This window comes from Lycorma delicatula, chromosome 9 (genome assembly GCF_047948215.1).
Source record: "Lycorma delicatula isolate Av1 chromosome 9, ASM4794821v1, whole genome shotgun sequence".
In the NCBI taxonomy this organism is placed as follows: Eukaryota; Metazoa; Arthropoda; class Insecta; order Hemiptera; family Fulgoridae; genus Lycorma; species Lycorma delicatula.
In genome coordinates, this window is record NC_134463.1 from 54,115,278 (window position 1) to 54,130,970 (window position 15,693).

Consider the following 15,693-nt stretch of genomic DNA (forward strand, 5'->3'; position numbering starts at 1 on the left):
CTAGTTGCTTAAATACCGATTTGAATACTAAATAATGGATACCGGTGTACTTTATTGGTTGGGTTTCAATTAACCACACGTATCGAGAATGTAGGCCTGAGTCTGTATAAGACTATACGTAATTTACATGTCATTCATATCATCCTCATATCATTGGGCCGTGAAGGGGTTACATATTATTGACTAGTTGAACAGATTTCACAAAATACACATTAGGAATATATATATATATATATATATAATATAAATTAAATAATAATGGGCGAGTCATTAAAATTGACTGGATAAACATCGGTTTTTTCCGATAAAATTCGGGTTTGTTCGTTAATCGATTTTTATTTTCCTGGCATCACAGCTCTAAAACTATGCTGCAAGAAGGAAAGAATGGTAAGCAGTCAAGAAAATGGGGTATGAGTTATTTTTCCATTTCTCAATTTTCATGACCCAAGAACTTCATAAAAAAAAAATAAATGATGGGAATATTCGTAGATACTTATGAACGTGTGTTGACCATTCTGCAACTGGACACGCATATTCGTAGTCACATGCAATGTAAGTACGTGTCGCCACAATGTTGAATATTTCAGGCAAGCATTTATTTCGTCTGCTGGTGTCGATCGAGAAATTACAGGCAATGTTTGCCTAAAATCTTCTGCGAGCAATATCAAAGCATTCCCGAATGGTTGAACATTTCCACGCAAATCTCTTAACGATTGATCAAAGGCTTTAAGCGATTTTTTATGTGCCATCGTGCATTCATCCCAAACATTGAGTTTACATTTTTGTAATACTTTTCCCATACAGGGTGCTTTGGAAATATTGCACGTGGAAGTCTCGATAATTTGCATGTTTAAGGGCAACTTCAGAGCTGAATGCGCAGTCCTTCCACCTGATAACAATGTCGCAGCTATTCCAGACGAAGCAAGAGCTAAGGCTATGTCATTTTTTGATCGAACCGTTGCTAGAATCAATCTAATGAGGAATGTTTTCCCAGTTCATCCTGGCGCATCCAAGAAGAAGGTCCCCCCAACTCCGTCATTTATCATTTGCATTATGCGATCATAAATGTCTTTCTGTTCACGCGTTAATTTTGGGAATGTTTGATTGGACATATGACTGAAGATCCCCAATGTTATAACTCTGTTCACGGCGTAAATCCACATCAAATGAAGGAATCGCAGCTCGGGTGGGTGCTGGCATACTCAATTGACTAAGAACTTTATTTGCATTAGCTAAGCACTTGTCTTCAATATTTATCAGTGCTTCGTTGTAAATGCCTTCTGTAAATTCAGACAAAAGTGAATATTTAACCTAGCAAAGGATTTTTTGGTCATTATGTAGGGATATTATTTTCTGTGTATTTGGTTATTTCGACTTTTTTTGTTTGTATAGTCTTAAGTCTATCTGGGCTATAAGAAAGTTGGGTGTTTTATTTACTGTAAGTCATCCTTCTTCGTGGCTTTTCTTTTTGTTTTGGTGTTTTTTTTTTTTTAATAAAATACAGATGTTTTAGATGTTAAATATAATTCAAAGAAATTTGTTTCTTAATCAGTTGTGATTTTGTTTACATTGGCAACGGCCATAAGGGCTGTTTGTGATTGGTCGTTGTGTTTGACAGCGGCCATCTTGCATTGTTCTGATTGGTTTTCCTTTGTTTACATTTCCAAATTAAAAATAGGTAGATAGTTTTATTAAAAATAGATGAAAACAATCTTTGATGCGGGTTATATATCGTGCTAAAAATTTTTTTATCGTGTTTTTTTTTTTAATAAAATAGATGTTTTAGCTGTTTAATTCAAAGAAATTTGTTCGTTGTGTTTGACAGCGGCCATCTTGCATTGATCTGATTGGTTTTCCTTTGTTTACATTTCCAAATTAAAAATGTACAAAGTAAAAATAGATAGATAGATTTATTAAAAATAGATGAAAACAATCTTTGATGCGGGGTAAAATTTGAGCTCAATCGGTGCAGAATATTTTGAGTTTTGGAAGCGTACACAAACGAAATTATTCATTCTGTTCATCTATATATATAAAAATGTTACTTACTTACTTCCGCTTTCAGTTTTAAATACGCTCTATTATTAATTATTGTATTTTTCTTATTTTATTTATTTATATTTTAATATTATTTTATTTCGTGGAAAAATAATGTGATAATAAAAAATAATAAGTTCCATTAACTTATATTAAAATTAAAAAAAAAAAAAAAATATATATATATATATATATATATTTTATTAAACTACTTTACTACTTTTTATTAAACTTTTATATATAAAACTATTATATACTCAAGCGCAATTATAATTTTTTTATGAATTTTAAATTCATTAAAAATAGCGTGTTTTTAAAGAAGTAAAGTAGTAAGCGACTGCATAACGGATTTTAAATAGTGTAACAAAATGTTACGGAATTCATTCGGCCAGCAAGGACGTCGACAGTGAGTGCGGACAGTTAGGCGTTAGGAGTGATCCACTTGTATAGCGATCAGGGTTCCCCCGTTTATTACCTGTACCCCTTCTTCTAACATTAAAATCATAGACTGGTTGTCAGGCTGGTAAGGTAAAGTAGTGGGGGATACCGTGCCACGCTACCACCAGTTCTCGATTGTAACGCGAGGATAGCGACACGCGGTTTTGTTAGTCTTCAGGTAAGAGACTGTACTCTATATTGTTTTATTATAACGGTGTTTATTATTCTAGTTTACTTTTAACTGATTGTACGTTTTGGTATTTCGTTATAGTATAACATTGTTCTATACGTGTTATTAAATTAGTGATCAAATTTACCAGTGTACTCGACTTGCTGGTCATGTTTTGGGATTAATTATCTTTTATGTTCGTTACTGTTACAGTGCAAATCAGGTTTTTTTTCTTTTAGAGATTAGTTAAACGTAATTTTATCTCAAATTAATTAAAACCTTTATTACAAAAAACAAATAGTTTTTCCTAAATATTTATAATGAGAAGAATTTGATTTATCAGAACCTTAAGAATTTTCATTTTGACTGCCGTTTCATAGTGTTGTCTTCACAAATCGTGTTACTGTGAGTTTTCTTCTTTTTTTTTTTTGAGTAGATAATAAATTTGAGTGTTAATAAGTGTTGTACAGTTTTATTAATTATATAATTTTTTTATTAAGTATTTTTTTTATTTTGACCGCAGTTATCATAAACTGCAGCCTACAAACAATCATAAAATTTCTCTTTTTCCCCAACAAAAATCTCTCTTAGATTTAATTTCTATAATTAAATTTTCATATTTTTTTTTATTAGGTTTGATTTATTATTTATTATCTAAACTCATTACTTTTTATTTTCTTACATGGCCTACATTGTAAATCCTTATCGTATAATAAAAAAATATAAATTGTAATAATCATAAAGAAATACTTGTTATAATTTAAAGTACATGTATTTAGTATTGAATGATCCAATAGTCCAATAATGGTTTAAATGAAACCAATTATTATTAAAATTTTTTATATTTTATATTTTTGATCAAATTAGCTACCGGGATATAAGTTAAAATTCTATTATTTTTCACATACTACTAAAGTAAGATTACTTTTAAATTTTATGGTAATCATATTTATACTTTTACAAAAGGATTTAAATCCAAAGTAAAGATTTATTTCTTTTTTATACCTATAATAAAATTTACCTAAACACTAATATTCTGTTAGAATTAAAAAAAAAATTAACTCTAGGTTTAATTAATAGTTATTTTATTATAGATTTTACCATAGATTTTCTATTATTTTTATATGTTCAGTAATAAAAAAAAAAAATTATTTATTTATGAATTTTATAATTTAGATCTTTCTTTTTATATTTTGATTTTAAAATTTAAAAGTAACGGTAAATGACAAAAAAAAAATAAAAATATAACAAATCCGACTAGGTAAGGTTAGATGATTTATAATGGATGACCTTTATATTATTACTAATAATAATTATCTATTTGATCTTTCTCTAAATATAGATGTTTTAAATTTGTGTCATTTTTTAAATTTTTTTAAAAAATATTATGTCTTAGGATTAATTGGCACAATATTATTTTATTAAGCTGATTGTAGATTAGAAACATAGATTACAATTATATATTTTTTTTAATATTGGCTAGAAACCTAAATATATTTTCTAGATTAATTATATTTCTCAATTTTTTTCTCAATAATTTTAAATTAAAGTAAAGGTTTTTAAACGTATTTTACAGTTAAAAAAGAAAACAATAAGTCAGTGCGGATTATTAAAAAAATTTTTTTGACAAATTTTAAATAAATTTTTTAATGCATCCTTTGAAGTTTTCGTTATTGTAAATCACCTGTTTTATAATTCAGTAAGACTTTGATTAATATCCGGTTTAATTATTTGTCTATTGTCTATTTTAAGTCTTGAATTCATTAAGGACTTCGAACCCAGGAATGGTTATCCTATTTTCTAAGACTACATCGTTTTCTATACTATAATAAATAAATTACACACACACTCACTCTCCTCTGTCTCTCTCGCTCTTCCCCTCCCTCTTACTATTAAATTTAAATATGTTTTATTAAAACTGTTCTACTCTAACATTTGCCCTGAAACAAAAAAAATCTGATGTGGATACCACATGACTTCCTTGTACGTCTATTAAATTACATATACACATTCTTGCTGCACTTCCTTTAAACTTATTTCATGTGAAAGTGAAATACGATTCTTTAATAAAAATGGACATTTACACAATTACTAAAATATTAATTTTTATTAACATCAACTATTTATACAATTATTGTTATTAATTCAATAATCTTACCTGAAATATTAGGTTAGAGTAAAAGTCCCTTGATTACTCTTTAAATAAATTGTTTACCAAATAAACCAATAATAAAAACTGATTATTCTACACCGTAAGGTCAAAGTTAATGTTTGTAACAAGTATACAGGAGTTCACTAAACTGAATAGTTTAACCATTATAAACTTTTATTTATACGACACACCAGAAATCTGAAATATACACCAGAAATCTTGTGCATATGTGTCACTTGTGCACTAGTGAAAAAAAATTTTCAACTATCACTTTAAATTTAATACAATTCAAAAATGTACTTGATTTTTCTGTCAAGTAATTAACTAGAATTGTTTTTTTTTCTTTTAAATAAATATACAATTTTTATAAGAATTTGCTAAGAAAATCCAAAAATAATAACGGTTATAAATTATAATTTTCAATTAATATTAGTAATCAGGTTTCACCAAAAAATAAATAAATAAATCCAACCAAAAAAAATCAAAAAAAAATTAAATCACTAGAATAAATAAAAAGAAGATAAAAAATAAAAAATAAAGTTTAATTTTAATTCTTGGTTTATCAAAATGCAGCCATGTTATGGATTTAGTTTGGTTTGTTAGTTTTTTTTTTATTTTGTTTTTCTATTACTTATACACATATGTAATGCCTATTAAATTACATTTACACATTTTTAAAAGTACATAAAATTTTTTCAGTAATATTTTTTTTCTTCTTTTTTTTATTATCATTGAATTATTATTTATTGTAAAAATCTTTTTACAATCACTGGTTAATAATTATTAAATCAATATATTTAATTGAAAAAAAAGCAAAATGTTAAAAAAAAAACAAAAGGAGATAAAGTCTGATTTGAATCGATATGCCTTCTCTTTAAGAGCCAAATATTTCATTAATTAAAATTTTAATTTCGATTGCAATCAAAAGGTGAGGTGCACAACTAGATGTTAGAACAGTACTAAATCCAAAATTTAACAAAACAACTTAAGGCAAATCGTTATACGAGATACATATGCACGCACATACATACATACATACGTACGTATGTACAGACGTCACGCTGAAACTGTCAAAATGGATATTTCCGTTGAAATATGAAAACCAAAATGTTTTGCGGTCACAATACTTCCTTTACTTTGTACAAGAAAGTAAAAAACGATCAAATTATGTTGGTTTGAAAAAACCTTTTTCAAAGTTGTATATTAAAAAACCAGTTATCAATAAAGTTAAAATTATAATAAAATTATAATTAAGTGTTTATGATTAATGTTAATACATACAAATAATAACTTAATGAAATATTTTTGGTAAGTAACATATAAAAGAAAATGATAAAAAGAATTTGAATACTTTAAAATAACAATTTTAAAATGGTTAATTATTATTAAATATTTGTTTACATATTTAAGTAGAAGTGCTTTATATTTTTAATAAAAAAAGGTTCCAAAATTAAACATCTAATTAATAATTATTAAAAATTAAATATCGTCAGAGTAATATTGTTTCTATTGTTTTTGTTTTTTTTATTCGAGATATATGATATATTTTTGTTTTTATTTCGCTTTTACATGCGTAACAAGCTTTTTACTTTGAAGATGTATTTTTACATATAGGTGTTTTTAGTTTTTCAATTAATTTTTAACTGTCCAGTTTTTGTAGAATATATCGTACCCGGGCGATGATAACGTGAAAGTATTTTCCCCCTGAAAAAAAATAAAAAACAGAAATTTTTCAAGTTTAATTTTGTATAATTATTTGGAAAATCTTTTAGATCAATTTAAAAATAGAGATTGAAGTATAATAAGGTATTTTCTCATATACCGATATTATTCAAAAATAGCTTTTGTGTTGTCAAGTTTGACATTATTAAAATTATTTGTTATTTTTTAAGAACTGAATATTTTTTATTTAAACGTTACAAATCTGGATAAATATAAATATATAGAAAATATAAAAAAATTTTAGTAATCTTATTTACCAGCACCTAAAATCTTGCAGACCTCACAATTTTTTTATCTTGAAAATTCGTTTTTTTTGCCCCAATTAGCCGATAGATATATGTATATGTAATAAAATATCGTAAGTCATTCATAATCAACGCTCAGCAAAAACTGCTGAAAATAAATTGAAGAAGATTTCTTTACAAGTTCTTACGGCACATACTAAAAAAGGAATTTTTGAAGCTCCGAGTTTAAAATGCTAAAACGGAGGATCAATGATATTTACTATTTTTTTTTTTTTTTTTTTAATTTCTCGATAACAAAAAAGATATCATCTTGATTTTTGGTGTCTTTAATTTTCATGTTAATATATAAAAACCAATTTCTGTATTATTTTGAAATTCGACCTTAAAGGGGTGAAGAAAAATAAACAAATTTTGAACAATGATTGAAATTTTTTTTCCTTTTTCCGACTACACTTAACTAGATTTGGACTTGCAAATACTCTTCAATAAATATCTAAAAATAATTTTCGTGTATTTTTTTAATCGGTGCTGTGCATCGACCAACACTGCCACTGTTACATACGTTTTCGGTAATTGGCTAAAAAATAAAAAATTAAAAAAGATTTGCTCGACGGAAAAAGTAACCATACAGAGCAAGCGAAGGCGGGACGAGGATGCTAGTATTATATTTTATACAGTAGAATACGTTGGCTTAATTTTAACAGCGATGCCAAACTTAACGATTGGTTTATAGACTAATCAAATCGAAACCGTACGATTTGATCTTGTTATATAAGAAATATATTTGGTAATCACATTTACATTCGGTTTTGGGGTATCTCCACAAATCATAATAACATGGAGGTTTTTTGTAATAAATTTTATCAGTTTTTTATTTAATTTTCTCGTTTAAAACCCCTTTTTTAAGTACATGTGATTATGAACAAATTGTTGGTTATATTTTACGTACTACAATAAGAAACTATAATTTTTATTTATATATTATTTCCATTTCATAATAATTTGATTAAAATTAAATTTTATTACATTGTAAATAAAATTGAATAAAAAATTACAGGAATTATTAATTTTACATCGTTATTATTTTTTTCTAAAAGCCGCAATCAAAATATCTTATATCATTTTTAGTTTCCTTTGATAAAATTGTTGACGTAACCACTCAATAATAATAATAACAGTAATACAACCCAAAAGTGTTTGTATTTTAATCAGTGTTAGTTTATTATTAACTATATGAATAAAAAAAACACTACTAGAATAACTGATAAAAATTTAAGTAATAATATAAAACCAGATGTGTTGCTTTTTGACATCCGGGAAACATTAAGCTTTATCCATTATTATTAAGCAAATCTATTTTACTTCTAAGAAAATTAATATTTAATTTTTAAATATTACTTCCGGTTAAAAATTATAACAAAGAAAGAACTTGATAACAATATATAATAAGTAAATATATTGGGCTGATACTTTATAATTAAATAGTTATTTCTTTTGCTTTTTTCAAAAATAATCTTATTTCCTATCAGGAAATAAATGAAAAATAATTCTGAAATATTTAATATTATGCCATGCCTAGTCGGGATTCGAACCCGGGACCTCCGGATGAAAGTCCGAAACGCTACTACTCTCGCCACTCCGGCCAGCACTCTAGGAAAACTAGCAAATGAAAACGGAACCTTGATAATTAAATCCCAGTAACAAACAAAAAGCAATGAAATCATAATAAGTTCATTTTCAAGGTAATATGAATCATAGAAAAGTTGTACTAATCTATTGTCAGTATTGCTAATACTATTGTTTTGTAAATTATATTATTTTAATTCAAAGTTTATCATAGTATTAATCATTCTTAAATTTATATTGTAGTACTGTCTGACCTCTGATTTTAAGATATGTAAGAAAATATGTTTTTGCCCGTTCATCAAATATCTATAATTTTGGATAAAATAGTTTTAATTTAAATTAAAGATACAAACTTATTAATTTATAATCTAAAACATTTTATTTAAAGATTCATCATTGTTTTATTATCACTTTGATTCATTAAAAAAAAAAATTGTTATAATTTTAGATCTAAATTTGCAACGTAAAAATTTATTACATCTTTACAATAAACGATAATTTCACTTTTTAATGGTTTATAAACTTTACGTCATACGTGGAGTGCTTAAAAAGTTAATGTATTGTTATAAATTAAAAACACTATGACAGAACGATTTAAAATTACGTGTTAACAATCTTTATTACATTTTTTTTGTTAACAGTTTACTTTTAATGTAAAACAAATGAACATAATAATTATTTTTATATTTTTAATCTGTAACCAATCTTGATATATATTTATTAGGAATTACGATGTGGCGATGTGGTTGAGCCGTATTTTTTAGAGACCAAAAATTAAAGAAAAATAAAAAATACCTAATAGGTATTCACTCGTTAAAATATTTTTCTGTTTCCTTTTTACTTCCTTGTACGAAGAAAAAGAAATTTTGTGATCGCAAAAAATTACGGTTTTCAGATTTCAATGGAAATATCCATTTTAACCATCCTTGCATCCATTTTTGATTAATTTCGGCATGACGTATGTATGTATCTCACGTAACTCAAAAACGATTAGCCGTAGAATGTTGAAATTTTGGATTTAGGACTGTTGTTACATCTAGTTGTGCATCTCCCCTTTTGATTGCAATTGACTGGACCAAAAAGTATGTAAAAAAGCCCAAAATTAAAAAAGTTATTAATGAAATAAAATTTTATGTACTTTTCATTTTAAAAAGTGTGTAAATGTAATTTAATAGACGTACAAGGAACTCATGTGGTGTTTATGTCAGACATTTTTTTACTGGATTATTATAGTAAATACTCTAAATTGCATTAATACGAAATATAATTGACTTTTTAAAATTATATAAAATACTGTAAAATTAATTTTAAAAAAATCAGAAATTAAAATACTCATTCTTATTTAATTCAGCTTGAACTAGTTCAAAAGTCTGTCTTGTTCATTTTAAACGAGTCATTTACGAATAATGTTATCTATCATCATCAATATTTAAACCTACCTACCAATCCTATATTTATTTCAACATCAATAAAATCAACATCGATTAATTATTACATTTTTATAACTGCCTTCATAATTCATTCGTTATGTAACGGTACATTATATATGTTTAAGGTTAAATTCAATTGAAATAATTGTATTTTTATTTTTATTCAATTTTAATATTCATTTATAAAATAATGTATAAATATATGTTTTTTTTTAAACTCGTACTAAAAAGAAAAAAAATTTTTAGTTTTACATAAAATTTTCTGATAAAAAAATAGCCACTATCAAGAACTTGCTAATCTTTAATTTGGTAACAATTTTAAAAAGTTGAAATATAAGGAAAAAAATTGATAATTAACTATTTTTATTTTTTAAGTGGTTTAATTTGTTTTTAATTTTATCCTTGTAGAGAAATAATAAAGGTAGACATTGCCTTGGTCTATGTAGTATTTAAAAAATAAAGGAAGATAAATATTCAAATTTTAAAAAACATATTGAGGTTAAAATTCGATTTACTTAAAAAAAACTAAAATACAAAAAAAATGGTTGCCTATTAGAAAATCTTTTTATTTATTTTTTCATAAATCTTAAAACTGCAGCTTGATAAAAAGATTATAAAAAGACTGCCACTGTGCGCACAGAGCTCACGAGCTCTGAAATACAGAAAATTATCAATTTTTTTTAGGTTTTACAATTAATTTTTTTACATCAAAATGATGACAGTCATTTGTTTGTTTATACCATTGCGCTATAAAAATCTGATTTAAAGTAATTATTTATTTATTTTTTTAAAGAAAATACAAAAGTAAACTGCCAATTATACAGCCAATAATAAAAAATATTTTTTGTGGCATACCAAAAATTTCAATCGTGACTGGTATTCAAACCCAGGATCTTCAGGATGAAAAAAATGAAGAGAAGATATTACTCTGCTGTGAAGGTCGGTAGAGCGGTGAATAATAGTAACTAATAAATGAGAAAAATCTCTTCAAATTATCTACGTAGAAAATGTAATTTTGCCTTAAAAATAAAATCTTCCACATAAATCTACGAAACATTCTTCTAAGACATAATATTGGAGTCATTGAAACAATTTCTTTAATAAACAAGGCTTGATTATAGATTTTAAAAAATGAATTGAGAACATTCACCTTTCTTTCTATGAATTTGGTAATTACTGGATAGAAAATAAAAAAAAAGATATATTAATTCTGTAAAATTATATAAATATTATTTAATTAATATATTCATTTATTGAGCTTCGTGTTTTCATGATTGGCGTTATGAATAATTACAGTAGGAGCATTAGATTCATAACATGAATGTAGGAGCAAAGTTTTCTTGTCGATCAGACAAGGTGGAAAAGGTATGCCCTAAGCATGCCGTCAATTAACATACTTTCTTTTTCTCCGTAATCACCGTTAGATATTACTTCAGAGGGTAATATATATGAATGTAAATGAAGTGTAGTCTTGTAAAGTCTCAGGTCGGCCATTTTTGAGACGTGTAGTTAATTGAAACCGAACCACCAAAGGACACCGAAACAGAACCGGAAGGTTAACAAGAACACTCAGTAAAGTACATATTTCTGGATAACTTTCGTGACAATTAAGGAGGCACCTCGACGACCAGTTTCTGTGACTGACGAGAAATATAGAAAGGAGGTGGATGGTTTACTTCAAAGTGATTGGCGAATCACAAAGCAACGCATTGCTATTCAGTTAGGCATATCTAAAGAACGAGAAGGCCATATTATCGAGGAGTTGGGTTACCGTAAAATCTATGCAAATTTGGTACCGCGTAAACTCTTTGATGGCTCACCGCAAGCTGAAATCTGATCCTATTTTTCATCCGTCATACTCGCCGGATTTAGCTCCTTGCGAACTTCCACATCTTCCCTTATCTAAAGAGAGATGTCTAAGGTAATCATTACAGCACCGACGATGAGGTTAAGGATGTTTTGGTCGTTTGGATCCGAGAAAGACCACCAGAATTTTTCAGTGACTGAATACAAAAACTTGTCACACATTAGGAAAAGTGTATCAGTGTAAACGAGGATTATATTGAAAAATAAATATTACATTTTGTAGCTAATGTATTGTACTTTTATTCATTTTTTTATTTCATTCCATTATCTCTTTTCCTTCCCATGCTACAAATATATGTGCAAAATTTATCAGCCGAGGCTCGTATGTTATTCCTAAATGTAGTAAATTATTTTAAATTTACTAAAAGTTATTCCTTTAGGTATGATTTATCGAAACATTTTGATTTTTTCATTATCTATCGTAGATGAAAAGTTATAGGTATTTGTTTATCGCACGCGCATATTGAAACGGTGCCACCGGCGGCTACCTTATTGTTTTTTTTTAATGTAGAATTTTCCGCTTTACATTTTTGAAAAACGTGTTTTTCTATAAAATCAATATTGAACGATCTGCAGCAAAGAGTAAAAAAAAAAATGGTTCTTAAACTTTATTTTGTTTTTAAACAAATATCAGAATGATAGTGAGTATCTCGACTTTTAGTATGTTAATAGAAACCCACCGGGTTGGTCTAGTGGTTAACGCGTCTTCCCAAATCAGCTGATTTGGAAGTCGAGAGTTACAACGTTCAAGTCCTAGTAAAGCCAGTTATTTTTACAAGGATTTGAATACTAGATCGTGGATACCGGTGTTCTTTGGTGGTTGGGTTTCAATTAACCACACATCTCAGGAACGGTCGAACTGAGAATGTACAAGACTACACTTCATTTACACTCATACATATCATCCTCATTCATCCTCTGAAGAATTATCTAAACGGTAGTTACCGGAAAAAGTCTAAACAGGAAAAAGTTACCGGTAAAAGTCTAAACGTATCTAAACAGGAAAAAGAAAGTATGTTGATAGAACCTTTTCCATCTGGTCTGATAGAAAGGAAAATTTTGCCCCTATATTCATGTTTTGAATCTTATGCTCCGATTCTTGAATATAGAAATTTTGTAGAAAGTTACAAATAATACCCAGTTTTGTTTTAATTTTATTTATATATCCATGATGTTTTATTAGTGGCGATAAATTAACGGAACTGCCTCAGGAAGTTTTATCATGAATCTGGACATTGCTAATGTTTCAATAGAGGTAGAGTTTGTTACATGACAATGTTTGGTATATTTACAAAGTAAATATACCAAAATTAATATTTTCTATTTAATTTCTTTTTTTAGCGTAAAATTATTTATTTATTAATTTTTTTACTTCCTTGTACAAAGGAAACAAAAGTATTGTAATCGCCAAAAATTTCGGTTTTCAAATTTCAACATAATGTCCATTTTGAGTACTTTTGGGAGTGACGTCTGTGCGTACGTGTGTATGTACGTATCTCGCATAACTCAAAAACGATTAGTAGTATAATGTTGATTGCAATTTATTGGACCAAAAATGTCCAAAAAAGCCCAAACTCCAAACAATTTGATTTTTGACTTTTTCTTATCGGCCATAATATGCCCTCATTGATAGCTTTTCAACGATATACATTATACTTATTTTCTTTGGTACCAGAGTTATAACCAAGTAAAATTTTAATTAATAAAATATTTGGATCTTGCAAAGGGAAGGTACATCGGTTTGAATCCGACTTCATTTCAATTTTTATTAACTTTTTTTTTAATTTAAATGTGTTGATTAACCTTCGATTGAAAAAACTATGAAAAATAATCAGAAGTTATTAGTGAAATAAAGTTTTATGTACTTTTCATTTTAAATAAATGTGTATATGTAATTTAATATGCGTACAAAGAAGTCATATGGTGTCCAGATCAGTTTTTTTAAAATTGATATCGTATTTTTTTAAATTATTCGTCTGTTTAAATAAAAACATATTTTATTCTTATCTGTACACAATAATAATAATAATATAAATTTTTAGGATGTCTTTCAAACTTATTTTTATAATTTTTAGCATTTGTATGTAAATTTTTCTGTTTAAAATCGTATCACTTTTCCAAACCAGTTTGTGGATTTTGTTTCTAATTAAAGTTGAACTTCTCAAATTTATGTTTAATTTTAATAGATATTATATATACTAATTTTGTCAGACATAAAGTGTCTACAAAATTTACTAAAACGCTTTATTTGTTTATTGGTAAATTAACAAAGATATTTTTTTCGAAATCTAAAAAATTCAATTTTCCGATAAAACCTTTTTCGTACTTAGCCCATTTTTCTTGAAACCTAAGTGAGATATAGGTTATGACCACTTATATTCAATTTATTAAATCAAAAACCATAAAGAAGCACCAAATTTACCTCTTGATTTGTACCTAAAAATTTTAGAATGTTTTAATTTCACAGAGGAAGCAGAAAACAGGGCTAAATATTTCACGAGTCAAAACTCCTTAACGAATCGTTTTCTCGCCTATCTTTATACGAACGTTTGTTTTATTTTTGACTGTAGAATAATTTCCCGAGAGATTGCCATATAATTTGGAATCACATGTAGATCTTGTCAAATTGTCTCGCGATTAAATTGATATCGACATTAGTTAATTCAGATCGTGTTATTAAAACTTTTATCTGTAACTTCGATATCAACAGAAAACAGCAAACGAATAATCGATTTCCTCCTACTAATATAACGAACGTAAACAATAATTATAATGAAATTTTATATGCTTGAATATAGTAGTTTTAATGGCAAAGAATTAAGATATAAATTATCGATTAATACTATATCACTTTATCTTGATGACTGTAAATCTCTTAAGTAAATTTGCATTAATACTTTTTTAATTTAAATAAAGAACTTTTATTTAAAAATATTTTTTTACTTAAAATCTAAACTTATATGGTTATTTCTATTGTTAAACAATAATCATGAATTGTTGATTATAATAAAAAAAATGTTGTAAATTGTATTTTTTTTTTAGAGAAATGTTTATTTCTAATTTAAAATTTAATTTGTTTTAAATGCTTACTTACATATTTTACAACTACCAGAAAACAAAGCCCGTAGTTTTGTCATCCATGGTTTACTTTATTTCATTCTGATAATAAAGATAAAAAGTGAACTAACTGAAATGGGAAATCCTAGAATATGTAGAATTTCAAAACAGAATTTTATTTCTATACACTACTGTTTTTAACACATTTCGAAATGAGAAATTTTGTTTTAAATTACAAGGGTAATGTATACCTGTTGTTAAGCGAAGATATCATCAGGCACACGTTGTAAATAAGTTATCAGTGGATAAATTATTTTCAAATTTTAAAAATTAATTTTTTAATAAATAATTTTACTAATAATAATTATTATTTATTAGCAATAATTTTTGATTATTTGTTCTCTAACTATTTGTAAAAAACATTGCAAAGAGTCTCAACGTGTTAAATGCGCTATAACTCACCTTCAACCTATGGTTTCCCGTTGTATGTGACCAGGCATATCCTGTAATCTACCGTGGTTATAATATTTATGATTAACTACAGTATTAGCGCTATACATGCCATTATTTCTTCAAGCAACATCCCAAATTCCGGTTTTAAAGTAATTCGGCGATAACAAGTTTTTTCATATCTCCCTGTCAAAAAGAATAATACATCTTTTTCCCATCGTTCATCATCTCACCCTACAGATAATAACATAATAAGTAATAACTAATATTAGTTGTGGTAATAGTATTAACATGTATGGATTGTAATAATAAAAATTTGTATTTTCATTCATGGTTTCCTTCAACAGTTTAAGAGGATCAATACCTTATCTATCAAAATTAATTCTTCTTTTTTTCGTGATCTAATGTTGTGTCCAACCTTTTCAATGTTATAAAATATTTAATTATTTGAACCATCTATGGTTGACATCTCGCTTTGTTCGACATTTTTTTTATGAAAAT

General features: G+C 26.7%; 1 protein-coding gene across 3 annotated transcripts in view; it reads left to right on the top strand.

Annotated features, from left to right (window-relative positions):
- Positions 1 to 2,583: 2,583 nt before the first annotated feature.
- LOC142329855 (uncharacterized) overlaps positions 2,584 to 15,693 on the top strand; it is a 349,453-nt gene continuing 336,343 nt past the window's right edge. The window contains exon 1 of one of the 3 annotated variants that reach the window (XM_075374727.1): positions 2,584 to 3,049. The gene's annotated coding sequence lies outside the window, so the exon portion shown is untranslated. The remainder of the gene's footprint in view (positions 3,050 to 15,693) is intronic. The other 2 variants (XM_075374726.1, XM_075374725.1) reach the window with 2 other exon arrangements.